Source organism: Melopsittacus undulatus, chromosome 3 (genome assembly GCF_012275295.1).
Source record: "Melopsittacus undulatus isolate bMelUnd1 chromosome 3, bMelUnd1.mat.Z, whole genome shotgun sequence".
In the NCBI taxonomy this organism is placed as follows: Eukaryota; Metazoa; Chordata; class Aves; order Psittaciformes; family Psittaculidae; genus Melopsittacus; species Melopsittacus undulatus.
This window is the reverse complement of record NC_047529.1, coordinates 114901013-114907428: the sequence shown is the minus strand read 5'-3', so window position 1 is coordinate 114907428 and position 6416 is coordinate 114901013.

Sequence of the window (6416 nt, the reverse complement as noted above, 5' to 3'; positions counted from 1 at the left end):
GGAAAAAATAAGTACTGCGAGACGCATTACCTGTAAATATTCCTTGAGTAACAGATAGCTCAGAAACACTTACAAAGCATTTTGTTCTGATGTCTTCAGCTGATTTAGGTTGCTGTCTGAATTGTAATGTAGACCTGGAACATCTGTTTCATCTCGTCTTTGCACATCATTCTGCTTTCCTGTAAGTTAAAAAGGGACAGTGTTAGCATAACAGAGCTCACACATTTGTAGGAGATGAGTTCTGCCCTCAAACTTTAACTAAATGTGGCTAATAGCAGGTTAGAGTTTAAAAAAGGAAAGATCTGAAGATGGGCATACACTGGTTATACATAAATTCAGGCTGCAAACTAGCAGAAGCTTTCAAAACAACAGCAGAAGAAAGTTCAAAATAGCCTCCAAAGAGGAACAATGGGAATAAAACCTGTTTGAACACATTTCTCTATCAGTTATAGGATATGACAGCAGAGTAGATTCAATGACCCAGAGGTCCCTTCTAATTTCTTGTGCCTCTTCCCCCATTTTTATTGCACACTGAAGCAGTTACTTTTTACATTTACTCTTTACCTTCTCTCTGCTATAATCTAGCAATTGCACTGCTGCACTGTGTCCAGATTTAGCACAGGTCTCTGTTCCCTGTCGTCTCCAGGTTTTTCTGAACTAGCCACCTGTGGCTGAATTAAATCAGTGCCAAAGAAGAGGCGTATTTGGTGCCATCAGATCTCTGTGGTTTATTTCCTTTTCTGTTTAGGAACATCTCCCCATCATCATTAAAGCTTATAAAGCAGTGGGTTTAAAAAGATAATGGTGCAAAATCGCAGTTCTAGACCTCACTTGAAACAGCTGGGGACAACTAAGTTGCATATTGATAAAAGGAAGAGGCACTAAATGTCTCTGGTAATGCAGTGATGAGAAACACAGAGCTCCCAAGAACCTGCACTGGTGCTGTATGTCCTTTGTCATCATTTTTCAAGGTAAGTAACCAGTTTTTCACTTGCAGAACTCTACTTTTGAGTTAATAAAGTCCGAAATCAAGAGCTTTCATCCCTCACCTTGGAAACACAACTGCATGCAAGAAGCCACAGCAGATACCCTAAAAGTAGCCATCCAGAGATGCAGAGCTGTAACTAGCCATTGGAAACCCATACACACATAGCTAGGGTGTTGTATATGACTTGCTAAAGGCTGAGCTGTCCTTGCTCCTGCCGGTGCTTAAGGGGCAGATGCAGAAACAAGGTGATTCCATATAAGAAGACAAAGGGTCAAATGAATCACCCAGTCCCTGTGTGAAATGTAACAACTGGGAGAGCAAACAAATTAAGCTAGGGCTTGTGACTGTTAACATTCAGGAAACATGTTCCACAAATCCAGCTTTCCAAGAAAAATCCGATTCTAGCTTCCTTCTGGTAATTTAAGGAAGCAACAATCTGTTCATACGACCCTCAGATCAGGCTGGCACAGGGACTGGATCCGCCAATAAACACTGAAGAACAGCCCTTGTGGGGCAGAGCAGTGGTACTCCCCATGCACCACTCTGCTCCCAACTGGGGCAAGGTGAGCGGCTACCCAGGGAGAGCACATGGACCTGGACATTGCTCTCTCCCTTGTGTTTCCTCAGCATTTGCCTTTGTTGGATTGGGATGTTAGATGGTGAGTCCTGCCTGTCCCCTTGAGTGTCCATTTACAGACCTGCTGTCTGTGAACTTGTCTGATCCCACTTTGAGCCTGCTGATGCTGTCTGCCTCAGTAGCCTGCTGGGCCAGCAGCTTCCAGAAGTTCCCTACTTCATGTGATGTAACTTCTTTAATCTGTTTTAAACTTGTCTTCTCCCAGTTTCACCGAGTGCTCCCTGCTCTACTGTTGGCCACTAATAGCTCTGCTTTCACCTCAGCCATCCTCGATTTGGGAACATAGCCCTTAATCACCAGAAAAATAGCCAAGAATTGCAATATTGGGTTGCTCAGCTCACTTCCACCCCCGTCGCTTGCTGACCTGCCCGGAGTGGTTCTGTGCCTGGAGCACTCTGGCTGTTACCAAACTCAGAGGGGAGCAAACGACAGAAGAACAAACAGAGCTCAACTTCCTTCCAGTGCTTGAGTCCCTGCGTAGCTGCTCACGGGTGACGCAAGGGGTCCGTTCCTGCGGTCAAGAGCTGGATGCTGATGGTCCTGTCCCCATCCTGGGGCTCTGCAGATCCCTGCCCTGCAGGGGGCTGCAAAGCAGCGAGCAGGATTTGGGCAGGGTAGGCTGGCAGCCCCGGCGGGGGAGTCGGGGGCATCTTCCAAAGTGGCTTTAATTAATGAGCACATGTGCAGCGAGGAGAGTTACAGCATCCCACTCAAATTGTTGACTTGGAGCTGCTTCTGGAGACAGCCGTATTCTGCTCATTAGGAAAGAGCTTTTTTGCAATGCCCTTGGATTGGATGGCTCTTGGATTGCACCACGAGATCAAGTCCACGTACGGGCTGCCTGCCTTTCGGCTGCCAGCTCCAAGAGGGTTGTTTTTCTTGTCTTCTCATTCTCAAGGAGTGCTCAGCCAGATGGCCTGTTTTCGAATGCACTGTGCGTTGGTTGGATGTGTGTTTGGAGAGTCTGCCAGCTTCACGAGAAGGAAGAAAGAGCAAAAGAAAGGGAAAAAAGCGCCATTTGGTATCTATCTCTGGGACCCAGCCAGAGTTGAGGCTCTGTTTGAAGAAGGGGGGAGTCTTAAGAAAGAAACTCTAGACAAAATTAAAAGCTGGAAAAACTTTCAAGCTTGACAGACTGGGAGACTGAAGTTCTGTACAACATCCATCCACTACCTGGCTCCCTTGCAAACTTGTAGCAGACTCCTTCAAGATCAATAGTAAGAGCAAGCACAAGCACCAAGTGTCTGCCTTGCTGTCCTCCTGGCGTACTTCACCTATGGGCTGGCATGCGGAGAGATGACCCAGCCATTCTGCTCACCAAGGCTGGGTAACACTGCCTGAGGCCTCTGGGATTTTGCTCTCAGCTCACCAGCACCCAGCCCGGACACATCAGCCCACAAAGAGGAGCCACAGTTGATTAGTATGAAATCACCATCACCACGGCCCAGCTCTCAAAGAAGCTAGCCTTAATTTTACTGCAGGTCAATGTCGTTTTCTTGCAGCCCCTCATGTTCACTTCCCAGAAATACCTTCTGTTGATTTGGGGCAGCAAACAAACAGAGGCCAAACCAGAGGAACAGCTTTTTCCAGCACTCATTGGCAAATAATTTGAACCTGACGAGAAAAATCTGTGGTTGAAGGGAAGGGGGAAGTTTTGAAGTTTGGGTGGATTGTGCTTGGCTTTCTTTTTTAACTAGATGTCGTGTTGTGGTAAAAATGCATTGTTCCAAGCAGCAGGAGGGGGTCTTGTTAAGCAGAGCTGGAGAAAGCCACGTTTGTAACCATCCCTGCTGGCTGTCACGCCACTGTGCCTTACAAGCAGACTTCAGTACTGAAACCATGGCACAAAGAGGATGGTTGCAGGAGCATGTGTATCTGTGTGGTGGGTGCCTGCAAACCCCGTCTCCGCTGGTTGCATCATATGTTTTTCAGTGAAATGATGAGGATTCAGGGGCCCAGGGTGAACAGTGTGTCCATGGCAACACTGGCTGGGCTGTGGGTTACATGCTGCAGACAGCTGGGGCAAAGGGGCTCTTCTCACATGAGCTGTAGGCCACACATCTCAAGCAAGACCTGACAGTGTCTGCAGCCTGTGGTAAGCACCTCCAGCCTTCCAGACCTTCCTGACTGGCACTGCGCCATGTCCAGGACACATTCAGTGGTCCTTTCACACCAGTAGCAAAGAGCATTTACAATCCCCAGCATGTAAAGAGCAGGACCCTTCCCTGCATGCAGAGAAACATCAGCAGCTGGTGGCAAAATGGACTCTGACACAGACTTGGTGGTGCAGACACTGTCCTGGAAGGGGAAGGAGGATCTGACAGTTCAAGACAATGACTACGTCATGCAAATACATTTGTGCATGGGCAGGAAGGCTGCACGATGAGATCACCTCAATTCCACTCCGAACTGGTAAACTATTTACCAGTTTTGGTAAATATTCTCAGCAGAAGAAACCCAGCCTGCAGTACCTGCAGTCACAGCTAAAATCATTACAAGGGGTTGGATTTTCTGCCTGCCAGAAAACAAGGTGGGAAAATCCAACAGGAAGTTGAACCAGGGCTTTTGAAGGCCCATTAAACCATTCAGGCAAGTGCCTAATTGTTCACCAAGTGCCACGTCATGGAACTGGTAAAGGAAGGATTTCTGTCTTTAAATGTACAGAAAATTCAGGGGCCCAGGAGCCGTAAGACTGGCCTTTGCCACAGCCAAGCGAACTGCCTTAGGCTTGTTACTGCACCTCTTGGCACATGGAAATAGTAATTACCACAGCGTTCACATGAGCACTGTTGGGATGAGGTAGCTGTATGTTTACCAAGGTCCTTGGTGCACTTTGTGTTGGGAGACCAGTTGGAAACAAACTCATCCGAGCTGCATGGCTGTGTCAGACACCAATACTAATGTGTTAGTTTACATGTGCTTTATCTCATTGCTGCAGTGCTGCCTGACCCCTGGACCAGTGCACCTCTAGGACACAACATGGGGCTTCGGGCAGGAGCTGACAGGCCAGCCTGAGAAAACCTTTTCCTCTAAGCTATCTGCTGGCTGTCATTACATAGCTAACATTGCTTAAGGAGGGGAAGCTACAGGGATTGCCCAAACATGGGAGTCTGGAAATGCACGTACTGTAAAGAGGGGGGAGGCTTGCCTTCTAGCACCAGTCCTGGCTGCTCTGCCACCAGCCTTTGTGTATAACTATTTTAGCTAGTCAATACCTGGATGGGAGATCTCTAACACTGAGAAAGTCTCCTCTACCCAGCTAGGCAGAGGTCAGTACATACCTCAACATGGCATGTTGAGGTATTGTGTTGTCCATTATGAGCAACAGTGAATGCGACTGCACCCCAGTTCAGTAGCACCCACTGAGGTACTCTGATTTAGCAGCAGAGCAGCTCACTTAGGCACCATCCTCCTTCAATGCCTCAAGGCTCTGAGAGGGAGTGAGCTCCCCAACCCAGTTATAAAATGGCCAACAATCTCCCCTTCCGCCATGCTTGGCCTCACTCTGTACCCAGAAGCTTTCAGAGCACATTCTTCATTCGAAAAATAATGTTGCTACCAAGAAGAGATGATGGGGAGCACACACAGCTTCTGTTTCCCAGTTGCCAGGCAAAACTTTCTGCACTACATTTCCAAACAACAGGAGATGACACAACAGGCAGAGGTCAGAGCTGGACATCAGTAGCAAGACTGTGATGATTGAAGCTGGAGAGCTGGTTTAAATTTAGAGCCTGAATACACAGAGTGGATGGTGCCTGAGAACCATACTGCTTATGTTGACAAGCCTATGCAGGCCAGGCATGGAGCCAGTCCTGTTCTTCTGGAGTGTCTCACTCACATCCATTCTCAGTCCATGAGCTTCCCATGATTTTATTGCTGGTCCATATCTCCTGTAGACCATATGTTTGACATTACTGGGGAAAGCAGAGGTCAGAAAGATTAGAACTCCTTTTGAAGTTAAGGGAAGGAAAATCTTTAGAGAATGACTTATGGTTGGAAGTAGTTCCATCATTCAAATGCAGAGACCCATTTGACACATGACTGGAGTTGGATGTAAGGACAAAGATGGTTGCTTTAAGAAATCCTGGTCAAAGGTAAAACAGAAAACAACAGAGCACATGTTCAAGAAACCCAACTCTAAGACCCAAATTCACTTCAATGCCACACTGGCTTTTAGTCTGTGACTGCATGGTAGTTCCCAGTCTGTTTTCAGAAAGCACATGCACATACACACACATACAAGTAAATACAAAATATGTAGCTGTTATTCACACATGATTTCTTGGCAGGCATTTTACCATGATTTTAGCAAGGCTTAACACTATCTACCACAGTATTTGTGTATTCCAGTTAGGATGTTAAGGTCTGGATGGATGGACTAGCAGAAGGTAAAACACTGGTTTAGATGGTCAGGCTCAGGGAGGAGTTGATGTGTGTTGTGCTCTACCTGCAGGCTGGTAACAAGTGGGCTACTGCAGGGGTCTGTCCTGGGCCCTGTCCCATTTAAACACCTTTAGCAGTTGTCTGGATGATTTAATGGAGTGATTGTTCATTGAGTTGGGAGACAACATCAAACTAGCAGGGGGCAGTCGGTATGCTTGAGTGCAGGACTGCCATTCAGAGGACCCTGGGCAGGCTGGAAGAATGGACTGATAGGAACCTTATAAAATTCACCAAGGACACATGCAAAGTCCTTCACCTGGGAAGGAAGAGCCCCTGCAACAGTATAGGCTGGAACTGATGGGCAGAGGAGCAGCTCTGCAAAAATGATTTGAGTATCCAGGCAGAAAG